We start from the raw sequence: 26,169 nt of genomic DNA, 5'->3' as shown, positions 1-26,169 counted from the left end.
GTTTTTGAGCATTAGAATGATATGTTTGGTGAATTAGAACAAAAAAAAAATAGTATGGTAAAAATGTAAGTGGGACTTAAGTGGAGTTCCTGAAATTTACTAACAGACTTTTTGTTTTATGAAGTGATGAAAGGATTTAAGTTAGAATCTAAATTCTTGCTCTGTCATGAAAAAAGGGAAGTAGCAGTTCTATCAGGAAGTTTGGATGATTATTTTTAAATGACCATGCAACTATTATTAAATGATATCTAGAAGATATTCTATTGGTTTTTATAACTTACTAAGTTTATATTAATAAGAGAATCATAATATATTCCTTTATGTCTTCCTCTATTTAAATTCCTGTCTTTAAGAAGCAACTTACAGTAGATTTTCATCCATGAGCATGATTTCAGGAATGAGATCACAACTTGGTTCCTTCTTTCATTTTTGCTTTAGCAAAATTCTGTAGTCTTTTGTTATGATTTGGTATAGTTCTTGAGGGGAAAAAAAGGTTTTACTTGAAACTAAAACTAAGTCTTCTGAGCAAAATGTTGGCTTTAATGGAGGAAGGAAGCTCAGCTTTATCACAATTATTACTATTGTTCAGTCATTTTCAATTATGACCAACTCTTTGTGACACCATTTGGCGTTTACTTAGCAAAGATATTTGAGTATTTTGCCATTTCCTTCTCCAGATCATTGTACAGATGTAAATTGGGTCAAATGACATGCTCAGGGTCACACAGCTAGTAAAAGTGACTGAGACCAGATTTGAAATTCACTTTCCCTGATTCTAGGCCTAGCATTCTATCCGCGATGCCACCTAGCTACCCTTACACCTATCTTAGCATATTAAACTAAAAATAGTATCAGGCCAAACAATAATCAAGAAAGCCAGAAAGAAATAAGATAGAAAATCACTTCTTGCACCCAAGAATTGCATAAAAATCTCTATCATATTTAACATGTATTGGTCAACCTGCCATCTTGGGGGAGGGGGAGGGAGAGGGGAAAAATTGGAATGGAAGGTTTGGCGATTGTCAATGTTGTAAAATTTACCCATGCATATATCTGGTAAATAGAAACTATTAAAATTTTTAAAAAAGAATTGCATTAAAAGCCACGGACAATAGAAATGAAGGCATATCAGAAAAGCCAATGCTCAAGCTCTAGCAGACAAATGAGAAACCTCCCAGTACTATCAAAGACATGCCAGAGGATTATTACTTACAAAGAGATGCTTTGTTTTGCAACTGGTTTTGGGATGCAGCAAGAGCATAAAGCTCTAAAAGCTCTGGCTGGTCAGAATGGACCACTTAGAAGAAAAAACCTGAAGTGTGTGGAAATTATGAAATCCTTTCTGCAACAATTGTAGGAGGGAACTTCACACTCTGACCTGAGACACCATAAAGGGACCTCAAGATCCAACAATGAATCTCAAAGATTTAAGAGGACCTAACCTTGGCAAATGAAATTTATCCCAGGATAACACCAAGTGATCTAAGTTAAGAAGTATCAAAGCTCACTCAATAGTGCCACAGGAAATGGAATCTGGCCCTGGTACAAAGCCGCAATTTAGACAGTAAGGTCTAAAGAGATTATAGACGATATAGCCCTCTATAAAGGATTTTAATAGACCCAGAGATTTCCCAAAATTAAAACCTACAAGGATAGAATGACTTAATAGCAATTATATGCATAGACTCAAAGAAAATAATATATTTTCACAAGGACCAAAAGAATACCTAAAAGAAATGAAGCAAGAGATTAAAAAAACATGAAACAGATATAAACTGTGGAAAAAAGAGAAGAAAAATAAATAGCTTAGAATAAAAAGTAATAAACCTTTCTCAAATAAAGAGCTCCCCCAAAATTAGAATAGACCAAACAGAAATCAGTGACTCCTTGAGATAACAAATATTCTAATAAATTCAAAAAATTAAAGAAAATATAAAATTAAAAATTTACCTGATATCAAAAACAAATTGTCCAGAATAAAGATCAGGAAAGATCATTTAAGGATCCTTGGGATATCTAAAATAATGACAAAAAAAATCTTAAAGGGTATGGAGGAAATTTTATTAAAAATAATTGGAGATAAGGTGATTCTGTTCTGAAGATTTTAAGAAAGGAGAGGAGGAAGGATAAAAGAAATGCATACTAAGATAGAAAGAAAGAGGGTAGAATTTATTACTTCCAATCATTGAGGTAGATAATAAGAATATAAAAATTTGGAGGAAAGAGTGGGAGAGAATGGACATCAGATAAGTCTCACTTCATCTGACTCAAACAAAAGAATATTGAACACACACATACACATAAGAGAGTCAGAGACAGACACACAGAGATAAAAAATATATAAAACAATTGGAAAACAGGTAGAGATAGGAAGAGGAGCAATTAGGAAGGAAGATAGTCTCAAGTGAAATATGTTTTCTGATACTGTAGGAGAATTATTGAAGAAAAAAAGAAATGTAATTATCTATGATAAATGATCTTTGTGAATATCTCAAGAACCTGATAGTGAATGGAAGCATTATATAGTTCAATAAGCCATAGCTTTCATCCACAGTTATGATGCCAAAGAAACATGAAAAGATTTATAAATGTTAATTACTATATCTTAAACAAAAGAACTAACAAAGTAGTCCATTGTGCTGTGTCAAGAGTTCTAGATGCAATGGATTATCTGTTAGGCAGCCAGTAGTTTTCTGTATTGATCCTGTACATTGAACAGTATTATCAGGTCTTCATGGTACATAAAGACATGAAAACAGTTTTCATCTGTCCAGCTAGATTTTTATCAGTTTGAGTGAATACTTCAGGGAATCTCAAGGGCACTAACTCTTTTCCAGAGACATGATCTATTCCCAACTATTAGTAAAACTTAATGACATTATATTGCCTTTGAAAAAAAACATGAAGAAAAACTGATAATTTTTTTTAGCGCCTCAGTGAAATTTTTGTATCACACCATATTTCAGTGAGATTTGAACATTGATTCAAAAAAGGTAGAGGTATTTCTAAATTAGTCTTGCTCAAAGAATTTTCAAGGTCTAATGACTTTTCTATAATTTCATAGTTATTATTAAAATTTTGTTTGAAACTATTGTTAGGGAGGCAGAGTCAAGATGGTGGACAGTAAACAAGTATTTTTCTGAGCTCTTCCTGGCATATCTCAGATCAACACCAGATCAAGCCTCTGAACTGGTTTTGGAGTGACAAAACCCACAATATTTGGAGTGTAACAAATTTCCAGCAGAAGATATTTTGGAAGAACTTCAGAAAAGGTCTGTTTTAATTGGGCATGGATGGAGGTGACCAAGTACAGGTGCAGGTCAGTGACCCAAGGCAGTGTGGTATCTGAGTACTGGGGAGTATACTGGGAGGCTCTTGGCCAAAATACAGCAGTGTTGGCTACTCTGTCCTGGCTTAGAAACCAGTGGATCAGAAAATTAGCTGTCTAACACAACACAAATACAAAAGACAAATAGTGAATCTCTGAACCCTAGAATAGTGTGGGATGTGGCCACAATCACCCAGCATTGGAAGGAAGACAGCAACAGCAGCCCAGGGTAGTGTAAAGCCACTGTCACCTGTAGAGGAAGCTTGGGATATTCTCCCTTTGCACTAAGAGCAGACCTCAACCTTTAAAAATGAGCAAAAAAGCAAAAAAAAAAAAAAAATACAATGAACCCACTAAAAGCAAATCTCTAAATGAAGCTCCAAATGAAGCTCCAAAAAGTGATATGAATTGGTCCCCATCTCACAAGGCTGTCTTGGAAGAATTCAAAAAAGATCTTAAAAGAGAGTTAGAAGAAAAATGGGGAAAGGAAATAAGAATTTTTCAGGAGAATATGGAAAAGGAAACAAATTATCTCAAGAAAACTCCTTAAAAACAGATTTAATGAAATAGAAAAATTATATAACTCCTTACAAAATAGATTTGATGAAACGGAAAAAGCATATATATATAACTCTTTAAAAATTGATTTGAAAAAGAAACCAACTTATTGAAAAACAAAATATGTGAAATGGGGAAAAAAATCCAATGAACAAAACAATTCATTTAAAAGTTCAATTGGCCATATGCAAAAGGAGCTTAAAAAAAGTTAACCGAAGAAAATAATTCACTAAAAATTAGAATTGAACAAATTAAAGTGAATGATTTAATGAGACTTCAAGATTCAGTCAAACAAAACCAAAAAAAATGAAAAAAAAATTGAAGAAAATGTAAAATACTTTATTGGAAAAGCAATTGACTCGGAAAAAGGATCTAGGAGACAATCTAATAATTATTGGACTATCAAAAACCATGATGAAAAAAGAGCTTAGATATCATCTTTCAGGAAATCATCAAGGAAAACTGCCCTGATTTCCTAGAATCAGTGGGCAAAATAGCCATAGAAAGAATTTACCAATCATCTCCTGAAAGTGTGTACTTGAATCTAAGACAGCAGGATGCTTGTAGTTAAGTACCTATTCCTGTGAGATGGTGGTTCTCTAAGCACATACTTGATGCAATGTAATGATGTGGTCAATCTAGTTGGCGTATACTTAGGGTAATGTTGTGATGTGATGTTCTAGAGCTGCACATACCCAGTGTGGTGTTGTAATGTAGTTGTGCTGGGGTATTTAAGGATGTCCCAAAGACAGAGCGTTCTCTCAGGCATGGAAATCTCAGCCACAGAGAAACTTTAGGCTCCAGACTCCAGACTCCATCTTTGATCAGCCATGTGTCTGTTCTTCTGCCTCCTTCACTTCACTCCCCCACTAAGCCCAAGGCCTTGGGCTGATCATAACACCCATCAGAGAGTCAACCCAGACATCACATGAAAAATGAAAATTCCAACGAATATCGTAGCTAAATTTCAGAATTATCAGATTGAGGAGAAAATATTGCAAGCAGCCAGAAAGAAACAATTCAGTTATTGAGGAGCTACAATCAGGATTACCCAGGACATAGCAGCTTCCACTTTAAAGAATCAAAGGGCCTGGAATCTGATAATCCAAAAGGCAAAGGAACTTGGATTTCTACCAAGAACCAACTATCCAGCAAATTAAACATTATCTTTCAGGGAAAAAGATGGTTATTCAATGAAACAGGTGAATTTCATTTTTATTTCTAATGAAAAGACCAGAGCTGAACAGAAAATTTGATCTTCAAAAGCAGAATGCAAGAGAAACATAAAACGGTAAAAAAGAAAGGAAAAAAAAATCTTTCTTTCAAAAGTTAAAAAGTTTACATCCCTATATGGGAAGATAATATGTTTACCTCTTGAAAACTGTCTCTGTTATCTGTACACTTAGAGGGTACAGGTATAATTTGATTTTGTTGTAATGATATAAAAAGATAATTAGAGGTGGAAAGGGGATTGTACGGGAAGAAGAGGGAAATGGAAGTAAAATGGAGTAAATTACCTCTCATGAAAAGGCAAAAAAGACCTATTACAATTGAGGGAAAGAAGAGATGGAGATGAGCATTGAGTGAATCTTGTTCTCATCAGATTTGAGTCAAATATAGGATATCAGACATATTTAGTTTCACAGAGAAACTTGTCTCGCCCAATAGGGAAGTAGGAGGAGAAAGGAGAAAAGAAAAGGAAAATTAATAGAAGGGAAAACAGAAGTAGAAGGGGAAAGGTATAAAAAAGGGGAAGGGGATATAAAAGAAGAGGGCTAGTGGTCAGAAGCAAAATACTGGGGAGGAGGGAAAGGGTAAAAGGAAAGAGAAAAGCATAACTTGGGGAAAATAAGATGGTGGGAAATACAGAGTTAGTAATTTTAACTGTGAATATAAATGAGATGAACTCTCCCATAAAATTGAAGCAGATAGCAGACTGGATTAAAAGTCAGAATCCTACAATATGTTATTTACAAGAAACACATTTAAAGCAAAGTGATATATTCAGAGTAAAGGTAAAAGGCTGGAGCAGATATTATGCTTCAACTGAAGTTAAAAAAAAAAAAAAAAAAAAAGGCAGACGTAGTGATCCTGATCTCAGATCAAGCAAAAGAAAAATAGATCTATTTAAAAGAGATGAGGAAAAAAATTACATCTTACTAAAGGGTACTAAAAAGTACCATAGATAATGAAGTAATAACACAATTAAACATATATACACCAAATGGCATAGCATCCAAATTCCTCGAGGAGAAGTTGAGAGAGCTGCAAGAAGAATTATACAGCAAAACTATATGAGTAAGGAATCTCAACCTTGCTCTCTCAGAACTAGATAAATTAAACCACAAAGTAATTAGGAAAAAAAGTTAGGTATGATAGACCTTTGGAGAAAATTGAATGGAGACAGAAAGGAATATACTCTTTTCTTAGTGGTACATGGAACCTACACAAAAACTGACCATGTTTGGGGCATAAAAACTTCAAAATCAAATGCAGGAAGGCAGAAATAGTAAATGCATTTTTTTTTCCAGATCATGATGCAATAAAAATTACATGCAATTAAAAGCCAGGGGAAAATAGACCAAAAATTAATTGAAAACTAAATAATCTAATCCTAAAGAATGAGTAGATGAAATAACAAATCATAAAGATGATCAATAATTTCATCTAAGAGAATGATAATAATGAGATAACATATCAAAATTCATGGGATCCAGTGCAAGAAGTTCTTAGGGGAAGTTTTATATCTCTCTAGATGCTTACTTGCATAAAATAGAGAAAGAGAAGATCAATGAATTGGGCATGCAACCAAAAAAATTAGAAAAAGAACAAATTAAAAACCTCCAATTAAATGGCAATTTTTAAATTCTGAAAATAAAAAAAAAATAGATTAACAAAATTGAAATAAGAAAACTATTGATTAATAAACAAAAATAAGAGTTAGTTTTATGAAAAAAAAAACCAACAAAATATATAAATCTTTAGTTAATTTGATTAGAAAAAGAAAAGAAGTCAAATTGTTAGTATCAAAAGTGAAAAAGGAGAACTTTCCACCAATAAAGAGGAAATTAGAATAATAATTAAGAGCTATTTTGCTCAAAAGTATGCCAATCTGATAATCTAAGTGAAATTGATGGATACTTATAAAAATTTAGATTGCCCAGGTTAACGGAAGAGGAAATAAATTACTTAAATAGTCCCATTTTAGAAAACCAATTAATCAGCTCCCTAAGAAAAATTCTCCAGGGCCAAATGGATTTACATGTGAATTCTACCAATATTTTTTAAAAAGTTTATTCCAAAACTATGCAAGGTATTTGGAAAAAAAATAGGGAAAGGAGTCCTACCAAATTCCTTTATGACACAGATATGGTGCTGATACCTAAACCAGATAGGGTCAAAACAGAGAAAGAAAATTATAGACCAATTTCTCTAATGAATATTGATGCAAAAATCTTAAATAAAATATTAGCAAAGAGATTACAGCAAATTATCCCCAGCATAATACACCATAAACAAATAGGATTTATACTAGCAATGCAGGGCTAGTTTAATATTAGGAAAACTATTAGCATAATTGACTATCAATAACTAAACTGACAAAATCATATGATTATCTCAATAGATGTGGAAAAAGCATTTGATAAAATCCAAACTCCCTATTAAAAAAAAAAAAAAACCCAACCCAACACTAAAGAGTATAAGAATAAATGGAGTTTTCCTTAAAATGATCAGTAGCATCTATGTAAAACCATTAGCAAGCATCATATGTAATGGTGATAAACTAGATAAGATTAGGAGTGAAACAAGGTTGCCCACCATCACCATTACTGTTCAATATTGTATTAGAAATGGTAGCTTTGGCAATAAAAGAAGAAAAAGAAATTAAAGGAATTAGAGTAGGTAATTGTGAAGTATGGGCTAGCTCTCTGGAGGGCTTCAAGGTCAGCCGGAGTCGAAAAATCAAAGTCCTTGGTGTTTAGGAGGAGAAGTAAAAGAGGCAGCCAAGCAGAATCCTGGATTCTCGAGTCCAGAGCCACCAGCCTCTCTCCTCCTCCTGCCTCAAAGTAATTCTCAGGTCCCTGTCTCACCCTGCCCCCAAATCCCTGTCTACAATTATCTTAACACCAAACATTTAGTAAACACCTAACAGAAGAGCCATTTATTCAAACATATGCTAATAGAGTCATTGTCTCATAGGGAATAGATAATTAGCCTTAAGTGCTTGGTTGTCTGATTGAAGCACACCTTTTTTTTTTTTTTTTTTAGAGTTTCAGCCCTCTACAAGTAATGAAAAAATCAAATTAATGTGATAGTATACTTAGAGAATCAACTAAAAAAACTACTAAAAATAATTTACAACTTTAACAAAGTAACAGGATACAAAATAAATCCACATAAATCATCAGCATTTTTATATATTACCAACAAAATTCAGCAGCAAGAGATACAAAGAGAAATTCCATTTAAAATAACTGTAAATAATATAAAATATTTGGAAGTCTATCTGGCAAGGCAACTATATGAACACAATCACGAACACTTACCACACAAATAAAGTCAGATTTAATAAGTTGGAAAAATATCAAGTGCTCATGGGTAGGCCAAGCTAACATAATAAAAATTACAATGCCACCTAAATTAATCTACATATTCAGTGCCATACCAATCAAAATCCCAAGAAATTATTTTGCAGAGCTAGAAAAAAAAAAAGTAATCATAAAGTTTATCTGGAAGAACAAAAAGTCAAGAATTTTAAGGGAGTTAATGAAAAATTGTAAATGAAAGTGTCCTAGCTGTACCAGACCCAAAACTATATTATAAAGCAGTGGATTTGATACACAATGAATCATCAAAAACATTTGGCACTGGCTAAGAAATAAAGAGTAGTCTATAAGTGGAATAGGTTAGATTCTCAAAAAACAAAAGTCAATGACTTTAACAACTTAGTGTTTGATAAACCCAAAGATCCCAGCTTCTGGGATAAGAACTCACTGTTTAACAAAAATTGCTGGAAAAATTGGAAATTAGTATGGCAGAAATTAGACATTGACCCACACCTAACACCCTATACTAAGATTATTATACTATTATATTTATATACTATTATACTTATTATACTAGATTATTTTATATATATATGTATATATATGTGTTATAATATATATATATAAATTATACTAAATGGGTTCATGCTTTAGACATAAAGAGTGATACTGTAGGCAAATTAGAAGAACAAAGGATAGTCTACCTTTCAGATCTCTGGAGAAGGAAGGAAGTTGTGGCCAAAGAAGAACTAGAGAACATTATGGAATGCAAAATAGATAATTTTGATTATATTAAATTTAAAGGTTTTTGCACAAATAAAACCAAAGCATACAAGATTAGAAGGGAAGCAATCAACTGGGGGAAAAAAATTACATTCAAGTGTTCTATAAAGGCTTCATTTCTAAAACATATAGAGAATTGACCCAACTTTATAAAAATTAATGTCATTCTCCAAGTGATAAATGGTCAAAGGATATAAGCAGACAATTTCCAGATGGAGAAATTGAAACCATTTCTAGTCACATGAAAAGGTGTTCTAAATCACTCTTGATCAGAGAAATGAGATACCACAATATATCTCTCAGATTGGCTAAGATGACAGGAAAAAATAATGATGAATGTTGGAGGTGATGTGGGAAAATTGGAACATTAATGCATTGTTGGTGGAATTGTGAACTGATTCAACCTTTCTAGAGAGCAATTTGGACTATGCCCAAAGGGCTATCAAACTGTGCATACTCTTTGATCCAGCAGTGTCTCTACAAGGCCTGTATCCCAAAGAGATCATAAAGGAGGGAAAGAGACCGACATGTGCAAAAATGTTTGTGAGAGTCCTTTTTGTTGTGGCAAAAAAACCCTGGAAACTGAGTGGATGTCCATCAGTTGGAGAATGGCTAAATAAATTATGGTATATGAATGTTATAGAATATTATTGTTCTGTAGGAAATGACCAACAGGATGATTTCAGAGAGTTCTGGAAACACATGAAGTGATGCTGAGTGAAATGAGAAGAACGAGGAGATCATTGTACACAACAACAGCAAGATTATACGATGGTCAATTCTGATGGATGTGGCTCTTTTCAACAATGAGATGATGTATTCCAGTTCCAATGGTCTTGTGATGACGAGAACTATCTATATCCAGAAAAAGGACTATGTAGATAGTGTAGTATAGATCACAACATAATATTTTCATCCTTTTCATTTGCTTACATTTTTGTTTTCTTTCTCATTTTTTTTTCCTTTTTGATCTGATTTTTCTTTTGCAGCATGATAAATGTGGAAATATGTATTGGATTACTTGTCATCTAGAGGAAGGTTGGGAGGAAGGGAGGGAAAAAATTTGGAACACAAAGTTTTGCCAGTTAGATGTTACAAGCTTTAAAAGTCATAGCTGTCTTCATAAGCATCAGAGTTGACCTATGATAATCCAAACAAGCCTTTTTACCTTTCTGGAGTTTTTGAGATCAATCCTGTACCAAGAAAATAATGATCCTCTGAAACTAGTTTTATTTGCTGTGAGAAATCTGAATGACAGCCAAACCCAATCTGCCGTTCTTAAGCTGAAGTTCCTCACGTGGAAATGAATGCTCATGGAGAAATTTAAAGACTGTGTAAATGTAGTAGTGCTACAAGTTTGGACTGACGATGATCCAATAACATATTCTGACTGATGCCAGAGATTGGTGGCAGCTCTGTGAGCTCAAGATACATAACCAGCTAGGGAATATTAACGTGGTTGTACATGCCCTGTCCAAAATGCCATATGATACCAAGATTATGGTAAGTGAAAGCTGAAGAAGAGAAAGCTATCTGTAACACAAAAGAACTGGAACATAAACAGATGGCTATGTGGTGAAAGTTCAGAACTTCTGCCAGACAGTATGCCAATAGCATATATGTGTCTCACTTCTTGAACTAAAACCCTCTTGACTTCAATTGTCTATAGATGACTGGTAAAGAAAGTGGATCACTGATGAAAGACAGCATGAAAGAATACATACAAAGAAATAAGAGAATAATATAAAAAGACTCAAGTCCCATTACCTTGAAGGCACTATTTATTAAGGCAATTGCAGAATCACAGAAGTTGGAGTTATGCATCAGAATATTATGCTGGAATATCACTGATCCTACACATGGTACGAGGAAGCAACTAGTCACAAAAGTTTTTCATGATTACTTTGAAATATGGAACAAGAAAGAATATTATAATTAGTAATAAATTTTACTAATGTCAGATGACCAAGAAGTGTGAAACTTATATGTTTAAATAAAAGTACCACCAATTTATATTACTTATTTAGAATATCAGCACTAGTAAATCCTTATAACTTTTCTTCATTGACTTTACATCTTGGGAAGGAGATAGTAAAAATGTAAGTCATATATTGGTGCCTAACCACTATGCAATATCTGCATAGGCATACTCAGCTAGAAATCAGAAAGATTCCACTATTAATAAACTGCTAGTGGAGGCTTTGTCAGTCTTGTTGTGAAGATCCATTTGGGTCAAGACAGAGACTTTGGAAGTAGAGAACATTATGGAATGCAAAATAGATAATTTTGATTATATTAAATTTAAAGGTTTTTGAACAAACAAAACCAAAGCAGACAAGATTAGAAGGGAAGCAATCAGCTGGGGAAAAATTTTACATTCAAGTGTTCTATGAAGGCTTCATTTCTAAAACATATAGAGAATTGACCCAACTTTATAAAAATTAATGTCATTCTCCAAGTGATAAATGGTCAAAGGATATAAGCAGACAATTTCCAGATGAAGAAATTGAAACCATTTCTAGTCACATGAAAAGGTGTTCTAAATCACTCTTGATCAGAGAAATGAGATACCACAATATATCTCTCAGATTGGCTAAGATGACAGGAAAAAATAATGATGAATGTTGGAGGTGATGTGGGAAAATTGGAACATTAATGCATTGTTGGTGGAATTGTGAACTGATTCAACCTTTCTAGAGAGCAATTTGGACTATGCCCAAAGGGCTATCAAACTGTGCATACTCTTTGATCCAGCAGTGTCTCTACAAGGCCTGTATCCCAAAGAGATCATAAAGGAGGGAAAGAGACCGACATGTGCAAAAATGTTTGTGAGAGTCCTTTTTGTAGTGGCAAAAAACCCCTGGAAATTGAGTGGATGTCCATCAGTTGGAGAATGGCTAAATAAATTATGGTATATGAATGTTATAGAATATTATTGTTCTGTAGGAAATGACCAACAGGATGATTTTAGAGAGTTCAGGAGACACTTACATGAACTGATGCTAAATGAAATGAACAGAACCAGGAGATCATTGTACACAACAACAGCAAGATTATATGATGGTCAATTCTGATGGATGTGGCTCTTTTCAACAATGAGATGATGTATTCCAGTTCCAATGGTCTTGTGATGGCATGGTGTAACATGATTCGCAGCCATATAGTTTTACTAGAATATTTGGTTCTAATTTGTAGACTATAGTATGACATAGCAGAAAGTAGTTATCTAGCCTCTGCTCAAAGATCTCCAAGGAGGAGGAATTCAGAGCCTCTCATAGAAATCCTTTTCACTTTGGCACATTTCCAATTGTTAGGCTGTTTTTCTTAAATCTGAGCCTAAATGTTCCTTTCCTCAACTTTTTTACTCATTGCTCCTGTCAGAGGCAGAACAAATCTAATATTTGAAGACAGCAACTTTGTCATCCCAAAGTCTTTTCTTCATGAAGCTAACCAGGCTCAGTTCCTTACAATGATTTTCTTTGAAAGTATTGCCTAGATCCACAAGATGGAGGATTGGATCTTCAGACTCTCAAAGCTCCCAAAAAGAAAATTTGTGCCAAAGCTAAAACAATTTCAGCTCCTTCTGTGGTAGGAGACATTCAGAACCCAACAGAAGTTTGAAAGAAAAAAACAAAAACCCTCATGATCTGATATCTATTCTGATAACCTCTTCTATTACCCAGAATATTATTGGAGTGAGGGAGCACAAATTTACATAAGGACCTTAACCCCAGATTTAACACAAAATCTAATGAAACATCCCAGTTTTCCTCCTTCTTTCCAGGGTAATGGAAACCTAGACTACAGCTGCAGAAATTTGCTGGGGCCTTAGTGGCCAATGACATGGCCATACTTTGTACTACAAAGAATCACTGCAGGAGATTGGAGGAAGAGAAAGAAAGAATTAGGACATGTGTCTGGACTTGAAATAGAGCTAAACCACACATGCCAACCACCCCCTTGCCTCCAAGAATTCCTGGAGATCTAAATTCCAAATGACAGAAAACATCCCTGGCCATTCTGTGATCAGTGTAGCAGTGCTCCAAACTGCTGAGCTAGAGAACTGAGGAACAGAGCGAATGAAATGGAATATCATGTGTGAAAGGGTGGGGTAAGGTAGAGTGTGCAGCATTCTAGTAAGCCTGAGGGAAAGAGCCCAGCATTCAGCTGGAGCCAATTCTGACCCCCCAAAAGCCACTGGAGGCATAATTTTGACTAATAAGCCATGAATTGCCCATTGTTGGAGGAACTGAAATGCCTTGAGCTCCAAACCTCTCCACCCCCAGAAAAGCCACCATTAGATAGGAGGGAGTCAGAAAGTGAGCAATAGAAAATAAGGAAGAAAAAAGACAGAAATTAGCAAAAGTCTTAGGATGGGAAAACTTCAAAGCATAAGCAAATAATTAAACAAGGAAAATATTAACAGAAATGTTATTTTCAAATCCTGTGAATGAGTTCTGGCATCTATGACTATAACAAAAACAGTCAACCTTTTGATGAGCAGAGGAACCTATGGAATTTGAGAACCAGTAATTATAATAATCTGTTCTTGAGTAGTTTAAAAGAGAAACAAGAATTGTGGGAATATAACTTATGGCTGTATAACAAAAATAATAGGCAGAATTAAAAAAAAAACAAACAAAACACTTCAACCTGCAGTGGCAAGACTCATCAAAGAAACAGAAAACAACTGATGATCTTTCACATTGGTGTATTTGCATTCCCAATCTAGAAGAAGGGAAGCAAAAAACAATTATGTTAAAAGAAAATATGCTCTTCATCCAAGTAATATACAGATTTCAAAGATATGTAAAGACAACTTAAAAAATAATAGATGCCCAGAAAACCATGGCACTATGATACAAGAAACAATACAAGAAAACTTCTCAGAATTTCTGAATGCTGAAAATGAAATGCCAACAGAAAAATTCTCCAAAAAAAGTAAAAGTAAAAACCCAAGGCTGTAAACTCCTAGTTAAATTTATAATTCAATTCAGAAAAGCAACCAAAAGAAAGACTTTTGAATACAAAGGAAAGGAAATTAGAATAACACAAGACTATCACCTTTGGGTGAAAAATCCCATGTTCTGTGAAGGAAAAATAGGTTCCTCATGCTGTGAACTGACTAGGGTTTTGGTGCTTGAAAAGACCAATTGTATTATTATAGGAAGGAGAGAGTTGAAATTTCTGGGGATAACTGGCTCTATGGGAATGAGAGGACATGACTCCAGGGAGAAGATTTGGGTGGGAAATAGGGAAAGAAGGAATGAGGGGAGGGTAATATGGGTTAAGATTCCTTTCTGATTCTCAACCGCCATGGCTGACCTTTGATTCACAAATCCTGGTCAAAAGCACCCTTTTGAATTCCAATGGGAGATATCCAGGCTCTCCCAGCCCCCATGGGATCTGAGCCAACTTGGGCTGTCCCATCCCCCATTCTAATGATCTGCTCAAGTTTCCCAACCCCTACCCCAAGCACAAACAGCTTCCTCCTTATCTAAAAACCCATTGAATTCTATTCAAATTCTAGCCCTGGCTGAAGCTTAAGCCAGAGGCCAACATGGGACTCCACCCACAAGCCCCTTCAGATTACAAAAAAAAAAAAAAAACAAACACCCTATTATAAAAGGGGCAAAATTGGAGTCCACTCTTTACAGAAGTCCCAAACATGGCATCCTTATGCCAGCCATGTCAAGGATTTCTGCCCACTGGTGCCAGCCCTGGCTCTGGTGTCTTTCTACTTTTAGCCTTACTTCCAAACCCTACAATAAACCTCTTTTATCAATCTAGGTTTTTGGGTCTGTAAATTCCTTTACAGAGGACTCTCCAGAGCTACTAGACCTCGTTAACTTTGTATCCTTGTGCTGAATCCAAAGGGGTTGCAGGAGAGCTCTATTTGACTCCCTGTAACCCGAATCTTCCACTAAACCTCAATTAAACCTAATTTCATTTAGATACTCCTTATCTAATTCTCATCAAGGATACACACCAGTGATGGACTGCAAAATCAGAGACTCATTTTGTCATGAGGCAGTATTACCTCTGATACCCACAGCAATTGACTTTGTTCTGGGAGTAAGATAAAGTGGAAAATAGAAATCCATGGAGAGCTTGCTCTATAAGCGACAGAAACTGCCTAGAGTGGTAAGGGGGTGAAAGTGAAAGTCTAGTGGTGGTAAGGGTGAAAAAGTGGGCCTGAAGCATTATGGGCATAACCTTGTGAGATCCTGCCTACAAATGAATCTGTGTTATTTTTGTCTACATTTTGGGGGGACTATATTGCAAAATGGGAGAGTATCAAGTCCACCAATGAGAAGAAGTGGTTCCTCTCTGGGCTATCCATCCGCTTGGCTCAGGGAGCCAGATTAAAGCAAACGACTGCTGTATGCAGTGGGCTTATAAAGGGCCTGTGAGGTCACACACACAGCCAATCAGCGAGAGAGTCACCCATTACAGAGCTATCTCAGTATGGCCAAGATCCCACCCACAGGGCAGTCCTAATATCCACAGAGATTACTTCTGGGCCACTCAATCTCCCGTTGCACTGTGTCCGCCCATTTAAAGGGCCCTTACAATTCCCTTCTCTTGTTTTGCGGGAACCGCACATCTCATCAAGCTAAACTTTTAGCACCAGCTATAGTTCACTTGATCCATGAGATGACAGATTGTTATGCCCAAGGAGGTACAAAGCAGCAGATCAGTAAACAGAAGTATGACAATGAGAACTAGGTTCAACAGTGGCCAAGTGTTCAACCCATTCATTAAAGTCATCCTCAAGTTGATAAGAAGCCAAAGAGGTTGGATGCCAATGAGGTAGGATGTCAACACTGAGGTGGGAAGTCAACAAGGTAAAACATCACAATTCTAGTTAACAATTAAATATCAGTGAGGTAGATTGTCACAATTCTAGTTACATTTATCACAATTCTAGAACAATTCTAGTTTCTCACAATTCTCTATTGCACTTTTCACAATCCTAGAACAATTCTAGCTTATCACAATTCTCTATTGCACTTTTCACAATCCTAGAGCAATTCTAGTTTCACAGGTGCACATAAGCAAAGTCATGTCCAGAAACATTGTCTCAATAACAACGGCAGGTAGGTGCATTGGCTTTTCACCCACTAATTTAAAAGCATAGTCCTTCAATAGAAAGCATAGGGTAAAACCTCTCCCCAGGCCACCATATGGCAAGTAGCCACGGGAGGAGCAAGCAGGCCCACCCTCCATTCACAGTCTTTATATTGCATATCACCCAAAACAGTCCATTTCAGCTGCAACACTGGAGCTGTGTCTGATGTCTCTGGTGTCACAGTCAGGAGGGACATTGCAGCCATCAGCGTCTGGAAGGCTGCTGACATCTGGCTGGTCCCTCTGGGCTGTTGTCTGGTCCTTCTCTTGGATCCCCAGGTTACAAATGTCTCTGGTGGGGATCAACGCTGCTGCTGGATCTGCACCTAGGAAGGAATGTACCCGGTGCCCAACTTGGGCCTTTCCAAATGCCATCCAGGCCTTTCCACATCACAGTGGAAACAAAGTTGTTGTCAAAAAGATGAACAAAAGTCAGACAAAAGTTAGTCAGTCTGTCATTTAGCTGTACTTTCTGTGTATGCCGGAAGTGCATTGCTAAGGTAAAATGCAAAGAATTTAAAAATGTAAAACCAAAATAATTTAAAAGTGTAAAACCGAAATAGATTAAAAATGTAAAACCAAAATAACTTTAAAATATAAAATTAAAATAACTTAGTAATGTAAAATCAAAATACGTTAAAAATGTAAAATCAAAAGTGTTTAAAAATGTAAAATCAAAATTAAAAAATTGCAAGCAATCACATAAGTATTGCCACATCTTGTGCATATCCCAAAATTCCCTTCTCTTGTTTAGAAGAGAAGATCTTGGGATATAGTCTGTGCAGTAATGACTTTACTAGTAGGATTATAAGAAATGCCAATGAATGGGCAAAGTCAAATTCAATGCAAAAACACCTAAAGGCAAAATATTTGTAAGCCAATCCATAAACTGTCTTAAATGCATGTGAAATTTCTACAATGGAAAAATGGTTGATCACATGTCTAGCTGCTTCTCCAGATTGGAATGAAGCCATAATGTCCATTGGTCTTAAAACATTAAATTTCAAACCATAAGGGTTTTGTCCTATAGGGAGTATAGGAGAGTGAAAGAAAGATAAGCTTTGTAGCCTTCTGCATGCTCCTAGATTCCTCTTTAGTTATCACAATTTGCAAATATAAGACTCTATCAGCCTGATTGTAAATGATTTGAAGGTCCACTCTGAAAATGGACATGTAGGGTATATGTATCTGAGCGCTTTCTCACTAGGTTTCGAAGTTCTTAAAAGAGCTGATACCTTTTCAGTGGCCTGCCACTCATACAGTTAATGAAAAAAGAACACTCGATTATATCCCTGAATTCTTTTGCCTAAAAATCAAAGTTTGAATTTCTGATACCAAATTGTACTTCAGGAGTGTGAATCAATAAATCTGATATTACTTTTCCTCCTGGGTCAAAGATCACACATTGTCTATTTATTCTAGTGATTAAAACAGCAATTTTTCAAACCATTCTAAACATAAACACTGTTTTATAAGTACTCATAGGGGGTTGGGAAATCAAGCCCACCTGTGGAAGTAGAAAATCCACCAGGTAAGAAAAGAGGAGTTCCAACTCTCCAAAGACTATCTTAGCAGTTTTACAAGTATAAGACTCCACTCTCTCTAACAGCAAGGTCTTATCTCTGTAAGGTTTCTTAGAAATTAACTGAACTGTATTTTTAAAATTTTTCTGATTATACTCAATACCCCACAATTCCTTTTTGCCTTGGGCCATAAAGCCTACTCCAGTCCTTTGAAATGAAGACACAGGAGTTTTAAATGGATTAATGGGCTGTGCTGATGATATCGCCCTTCCTTTTCCTCCTCCCCCTTCTCCCTTGGCCCACGAAGGTGGGGCTGAGGGAAGAGGAATTGGAAAATTCCCCAAAGGCTGATTTAAAATCCAACCCGAGCTTTGCCCATAGAAAGAACTAAACCTCTTCTCAATGGAAGAGTAATCAATAAATTCCTTAAAACAATAATGCATGAGGTAAACCAACAAAACGCTAAGAAGAATTTCTCCAACTAAGTCTATGTGGTTCGTTTATTTCCCTCCTTAGCTTCAGCCACTGGTTTGAACTTTTCCTGTTCTACCTGTAGTAACCTAGCTTTTTCTAATTTCTCTATCTCAACCTGTAGTTTAACCTGCAATTCTAGCAACTCTTTTTTAATTGTTTGTTGTTCTATTTTCAACTCAACTTCTAGTTGTTGCATTTTATACTCTATACTGTCATACAAACACATTAGCTCTAGGTTGCTCCCTCTCTAAGCTATATTTAATGGGTATGGGGATAGCCTTCTGGGAGCTTGATTCCAAGCTTCCTGCTGTTCTTCAGTGGTGATCTCTGTTAAAAGATCTTTCATCTGGCTCTTTAACCTATTTATATAAGCATTATGTTCAGCTGTATCCTTGAGCCTGATCCCAGAGTTACCTGGGTCCATATTGCCTCTCTTCCCTCCTAAGTGGCATTTCTACAGGATCTTTCAGAATCTTAATTCTGAATATTAAATATTTTCAAAACCTGATAATTTCTGATGCGTCCATGTTCAGGCCACAGAAAGTCCTCAGGAATCATTGGATTCTCTGAGACATCATAAGACTATTGTAGGACTGAAAGTCCTCAGGAATCATTTGATTCTCTGAGGCATCATAAGACTGTTGCGGGACTTCAAAACCTGTAGGGATCATTGGATTCCCTAACATATAAAAAGACTGATGTGGGACTTCAAAAATTTGTGGGGATCATTGGATTCCCTGACATGTGAAGCAATGGACAATAGATTGGTTTTGGACTATCTCTTGGTTGCTGAAGAAGGCGTATGTGTGACTGATGTTTACATACCCCCTTCTTCTAGGACTTCTGGAAATCTTTTACAAAACCATGTTGATTTATATTGTTTGTTATATCACTACTTGCATGTACAATTCCTGTTTGGTACACCACATCAAGTCTGCACTGACTGATGAGAGTCATCACTAATAGCCTCTGCGTTATTGCTATGTGCTTGTGTAATAACTCCCATGCTGATGGGTTTGTGCATACTTGTCTCTAATAAGGCCCTTCAACCCAGAAACCTGCTAGCAAATCCCCACTTCTCTTTGGTGCTTTTCATCTGCCTTCCTGAAATGTCAGGCAGGGCGTGATTATCTCCTTTTTAGTGCTTTCATCTCCCCTCCTGAGAAGTGGGGGGGGCGTGATCACCTCCTTTTTGGGGTTCTCACCTCCCTGAAAAGTCAGGGATGGCGCCACCACCTGTGGTCTAAAACAAAAGAAAGCAGGAGATGTAAAGGGCTAGAACTGAGCAAATGCATTTGGATAATGGAGCACGTGAGACTAATTGCCAATTGGACAGTTCCCTATTAACTTGTTTGAAGGTTGACCCTCCCCAGCTGTTCTGTGCTGACTTGATTGGTGGGACAAAGAGGGGGGAGTGACGTGTGTGGGAGGAAGAAGAGGAAGTGAGATGCAGAAGCTGACTCAGTCTCTCCTGGCGTTTGAGGGAGGAAGATGTGTGTGAGGTAGTTAGGCCTAACCCCCTGACCTTGACTGTAAAAGATCAAGAATAAAGACGTTTAGTGATCCTGACTCCGGCTGATTTCTGGGAAGACAGAGTTCCAGCAAATAATTATAAGAGTCATGAACCATAAAATGAGGTTCTAGAATGGAATAAAGAAAAGATGGATAAAGAAGACAATGAGATAGAATTCCTAATCCCTCTAATTTTGTCCACCTGCATTTTGGATTTCCTTCACAGGCTAATTGTCCACTATTTCAAAGCCCAATTCTTTTTACAGCAAAACAACTGTTTGGACCTGTATACATATATTGTATTTAATTTATACTTTAACATATTGAACATGTATTGGCCAACCTGCCATCTGGGGGAGGGGAGTAGGGGAAAAATTAGAACAAAAAGTTTGTCAATTATCAATGTTGTAAAATTACCCATGCATATATCTGGTAAATAAAAACTATTTAAAAAAGAAGAAGAAGAAGGAGGAGGAGGAGGAGGAAGACAGAAGAGAGAAGAGAGAAATCCTACCTGATAAGGAAATAAGAAATTTTAACTAATGAACAGGACTAGTTGAAGGGGAAATTGCTTGACTAGAAGAAGGGAAAAGGGTGGGATAAGAATTAAATTGCTAGATAAAAGTAGGAAAGTAAAAAGAACTAATAAATAAATTCCAAAGAGAAAGAAAGTAACAAACTGGAGGAGGTAATCCAAGGTGAGGAGAAAAGAGGCAGTGAAAATATAGTAACTTTTTAAAAAGACAGTTAAAGAAACTATCTTTATAGCAGAACAAAAATCTTAACTTGAAAAAAACCAATATTACAAGTGTATGGAGGAAAATAGGATCCTAATTTTTGTTATGCCACAGTTCTCTTTTATTGTCCTGACTCAGTTTCCTTAATTATCCTGACTCAGTTTCCCTAAATTGTCCTGACTCAGTTTCCCTAATTGTTCTGCCTCAGTTTATAATTGTTCTGCTCAATCCTACAAAAACCATGCCTCCCTCTTAATCAGAATATTTGATAAGGATAAAAAAACTTATATTTTAGAATATCAGAATGCCTCTCTTCATCCCAAGCTATCAGAATATCAGATATTGTCTTATCAAGATGCCTCTCCCCATCTCTGGGGTGCTTTCCCCCCATTATGCCATCCCATCTCTGGTGGCTTGCCCCACCCTGTCAGAGTCCTATTCTGCTCAGCCTCCTGACTCTGCCCCTGTGTCTGAGCCAAGTGTATATATGTCATTGAAAACTCAGATTGCTGGATTCTTGGAGACAATTGTCTCATTCAGCCCTGGGAGCAAACCATAGATCCATTTTGGTCCCAGTAAATCTCTCCTTTTTAAATAAAGTATTAAATACTCTCTAATCTCTCTTGCCTCAGTATCTCCAGCATTGAATTTTGCAGGCTTCCCACCGAGATGTTAGAAAATGAGCAGGATTAGAGAATAGAGACATTTGGGTATTCACCTTGGGCCTCAGGGTGCTGGGGATCTGGGTTCTTTGCTTGGAAAGGCCGGCCCTTTGAATTTTTTCCAGAACCTCTGGGAAAGAACAGTTTTCAACCACAACTATGCCTGATGCCTGATGGTGGACACCTCCTTTTGGCCATGGGAGAATCTGGTCTGAAACCCCTGCTGGGTAAGTTTTTTGTCCAGTCTGATTGCTAGCAAATCTGGTCCCCAGAAAATATTGGGCTGACAAGCCATATAACTCTGGGAAGTGCCAGTAGGATACTATGTGGCATTATCTGGTTCTGATTACCTTTTGGTACTACCTGGTTTTAATCTGGGCATTCTCTGTGAAGGCAGAGAAATGCACCAAACTGGGGCTTGAAAAAAAAAAAAAAGTTCTATTTGGATTCTGTGAGGGAAGACTCTCGAGCTGACAACTTCCCTCAGGGTTATTCTAAGTTTTCCAGATAGCCCCTGGTCTGTGTGTAAATGCTTGTTTAATGTTATAACTGTGCAATCTATGTCTGTGTGTTTTGTGTGACTTATTTGTTCTGTTGGTTAAAAGAGCTCTGCTGAAAGTTTAAGAACAACGATTAGGAATTGGTTTTTTCAATATTGCAACTGTAAAATCTGCTTGTGATAATTTGTAAATATTTTAAAACTGGCAATCAGGTTTTTCCTTGGAGTGGTTTAAATTCTGGCTTGGCTGGGGTCAGGCTAGCTTAGATAAGGACTCTAGAAAACAAAGGAGTTTATGCTAATTGCTTTGAACTCTGACTGGAGAAAACAATTTGATTAGAAATTTTAGGATGATTCTGAATTTGTGAGAAATAATTTTAGAATTACGTTTGCATGCCTAATTTGTTCTGAGTATTCTTTTGGGCAGTTTTAAAATTATGGGAAATAATTTTACTATTGCCTATGAAGGCTAGATTTAGTTATCTTTGAGTGTAAGATCTTAAGAATTCATTGAAGTGAAGTTAGGAAAAGTTCATTGGGAATAATGGCCACGTAGGGCCAGAGAGAGAGAGAAAAAAACTATGCTGTTTAGTGAAATTCATTATCTGAAATATGATAGCAAAAGCAGTTTTATATTATTGGGAATTTAAAGCTGTAATTGATTGGATTTTAAGTTAAAATCTAGGTTATTAAAACAAAATGCCAGTAGCTTACCTTAGGGAAGGTCATGTTTGTGTCTCCCTACTAGATGGTATGTTGCTTTCTAGAAGTATTGGGTAATTTGTAAACTATGAGTTATGCCTTAAAAATTTGTCAGCTCTGTTGGTTAACTTTTATGAAATTTGTTTCAAAGTTATTTGCAAATCTTGAAGCTTAAAGTTTTTTTTTTTTGTTTGTTTGTTTTTTTTAAGGGTGATTTAAAGACAAGGGACAAGAGAGATTGCTTTGCAAAAGCCATTAATAGTTTAAATGGAGTGGAGGGAAGAGTGGCCACAAACTCGATTTTAAATTAATTGACTGATCTATAATTTGGCAGGGCTATTTCTAAAAGTTTAAAGGATATTTTTAAGAATATTTTAGATTCTTTTCTATAGAATTGGGTATTCTGTATAAATTTAATTAATTGTATCCTTTAAAGGGCTTCTGAAAATAATAGTTTTTCCTTGTCCTTTTGAAAATGTTTCTTCTGTTAAATATGAAAGATAACTTGTGAACTTAACTGTAACAAATTTATTACTGTTACCAATATGAGGTTATGGTATTACTAAAAGTTTAATATTTTAAAGAACCTCTTGGATTCTTTTATGTGATATTAGGATATTCTAAGTTTTAATTGATTGTATTGGGTCCATCTTGAGGTCATTTAAAAAGCCTCTGAAAATAATATTTTTTTTGTTCTTTTGAAAATGTTTCTGTTATAGACAATATGTAATTTGGGATATTTATCTATGTATTGGGTATTTTTAAAAGCAAACTGATTTATATGTATAATGTTCACTTATGGAAACGTCTACTTAGATATGAAAGAAGAAAACTTACTGAGACAAATGATTACTATTAATAAGGTTATGGTAATTGTCTGTTTAGGATTTATCTGAAACTTTGGTTAATGGGATTTTTTATTAGAAGTAAAATTTCTTGCACTTATTTTTAATGTTGTTTGGGAGTTTTAAAGGTCCACCCTCTGATAGTTTATGGGACAATTAACTGGAGTAAAAATGAATAAAGCTGTTTTATCTTGTTTTGCTGAAAGTTAAGTTTTAACTGCTTATGTTATGATTGTGTTTCTGCATTTTTTTCTCCTGTGACTGATTTCTATGATCAGAACAATGGTCAATAGAAATTGTTAATGAAATTCAATTATGTCATGCCTTGCTGTTTTCAACCTGGTTATCTGTAATCATTATATCCTAAATACTTGGGCAAATAAGTATTTAATCTGGTCATCTAGCTGTTACTGAATCTTGTGTCTGGATATTCAAGTTTTTTGTAAGATTTCTAATTAAATAGAGGACAAAAGCCTAACTGCCATTTTATCTATTGGGACTATAGCTGACAGCTGTTTGCCTGTTCTGTGAAGAAAAAATTAAGCTGCTGGCCAATTCATACTGGCCTCTCCACATTTTATATCAGTCTGTTCTAACCTTTATTTGTTAGAATTGTGTTTTTTGTTCTAGATTTTGGTCAAATTACAGATATTGACTTGCTTCTGGGACCTAGATCAGCTTTAATTGCCAGCACTACATGTATCCTCTGTGTGGACTGAGAGTCTCCTGCCAGTGCCCAGTCTGAAGCAGTTTTTTCCCCTTACCCCTGATGGACTGATATGGGGAATTTAGGAACCCTGATTGGATCGTCTATTATTGTGTGCTTAAAATTTTGGATGGATTTGTTCAAACTGTGTAACTATTGCTGTATGTTTGAGGGATTTTTAGGAAATTTACTGTACTAGTTTGTTATGTATAGGAATTTTGATTCACTCTTGGGATTTATATGTGGAATAGTTATTTGATAATTCCTTTCCATGAGAAAAAAAAAGAGAGGAAGAGATATAGGAAATTGGAGAAACTGATGTATTTTTCTTAGGCATTCTGTCCCAACCCCTATCTCATTAGTTCAGTTTGAGTTGGAAATTATTTGAACAGTCCTTTTTGTTTTTACTCCTTGCTTAAAATTTACTGGACTATGATTTGCTGGTTATGTTTTAACTTTGAAATCCCTTATTCTGCTGGAATTGCTCTGGCAGACTCAGTTTTGGGAATTATTTTTTAGAAACAACCAGAAATCAGTCTTGGGACTGGCAGTCTCTCTGATCTTTTTCTCCACTCCTGCAACCCCAGTTCCTTAATTAGTATTTCAGCATTCGCAAAGACCTTGCAATTTGGTAGTAGGCCTCTAAAAGTTCGGGGTTTGCCTGCTTTGATCTATCTAACTATGTGTATATTCTGACTCTTTGCTCAGAAATCTGGATCCTAGAGGCAGCTCCTGTTCTATCAGAGGAGACAGGTGGAGCTACTTCAGGGCCCACTTTTTCTCCCTTTTGGAGTCCCTGACAGACTTGGGGTGCCCCTCTTAGGATGGGCAGCAGAACTGTCTTGAGCACTGCTACTCCCTATATAAGCAGAGGCTGAGTTAAGTCCACAAATGACCACAGACCTAACTCACAGTGAACTGTCCATCTCAAACTGGATTTTCTGGCTGAGATGCCCCAGAACTGCAGAGGACCTGCTATTTTTGCAACAGAGAGGCCTGTATGTCTCCCTAAATGAGGAATGCTGTTTTTGTGCTAATAATTCTGGGGTTATCAAGGAGAGACTTGTCCTTGCCATAAGCCCCTGCATTTTTCTAGTTTTACTTTGGTTTATTTGTTTTACCTAGGGTTGGTCAAAATTATGGTGCTAAAACCTTCTAGATGAAGGTAATTCAATGATTTAATATTCATGAGAGAGAGAGTGTGTGGAATGTTATGTCACAGTTCTCTTTTATTGTCCTGACTCAGTTTCCCTAATTATCCTGACTCAGTTTCTCTAAATTGTCCTGCCTCAGTTTCCCTAATTGTTCTGCCTCAGTTTATAATTGTTCTGCTGAATCCTGCAAAACCACTCCTCCCTCTTAATCAAAATATTTGATAAGGATAAAAGATCTTATATTTTAGAATATCAGAATGCCTCTCCTATCCCAAGCTATCAGAATATCAGATACCATCTTATCAAGATTCCTCTCCCCATCTCCAGGGTGCCTCCCCCCATTATGTCATACCCATCTCTGATGGCTCATTCCATTGCTGGTCTGGCACCTTGACTCCACCCCTGCCTCAGTCTACCCTCTGAGTCTGAGCCACATGTATATATGCCTTTGAGAACTTACATTGTTGGCTGGATTCTTGGAGATCATAGTCTCATTCAGCGCTGGGACCAAACCATGGATCCATTTGGTCCCAGTAAATCTCTCCCTTTTAAATAAATTATTAAATACTTTCTAATCTCTATCTTGCCTCAATTTCTCTGGCATTACATTTTAATAATTTTCAGTGTACAGGAATTAAGTATACATGAAAAAGAGTGGCAGATTAGATAAGAAAACAAAACCCCACAAAATGTTGCTTACAAGATAAACATTTTAAAAATAGACATATGCAAAATAAAACTGAAGAGATGGAAAGACATTTTTACTCTGTAAACAACTTTTTACTACACATGTGAATTTTATTTTTAAAAGCAGGGATTATAATCATGCTATACAAAGGAAAGACAAATATCCAAAAAATAAAGAGATTAAAAAATTATATTATGTTCAGAAGGCCCATAGAGAACAAACCAATATCAATAATAAATTAAATACTTCAAATTCCTTAAAATCCTAATTCATAAGGGAAACATAAACTAAGCTACAAGAAAACATAGAAATACAATAGT

The sequence above is a fragment of the Sminthopsis crassicaudata genome, chromosome 3, assembly GCF_048593235.1.
Source record: "Sminthopsis crassicaudata isolate SCR6 chromosome 3, ASM4859323v1, whole genome shotgun sequence".
NCBI lineage: Eukaryota > Metazoa > Chordata > Mammalia > Dasyuromorphia > Dasyuridae > Sminthopsis > Sminthopsis crassicaudata.
Note: the sequence above shows the minus strand (reverse complement) of the source record.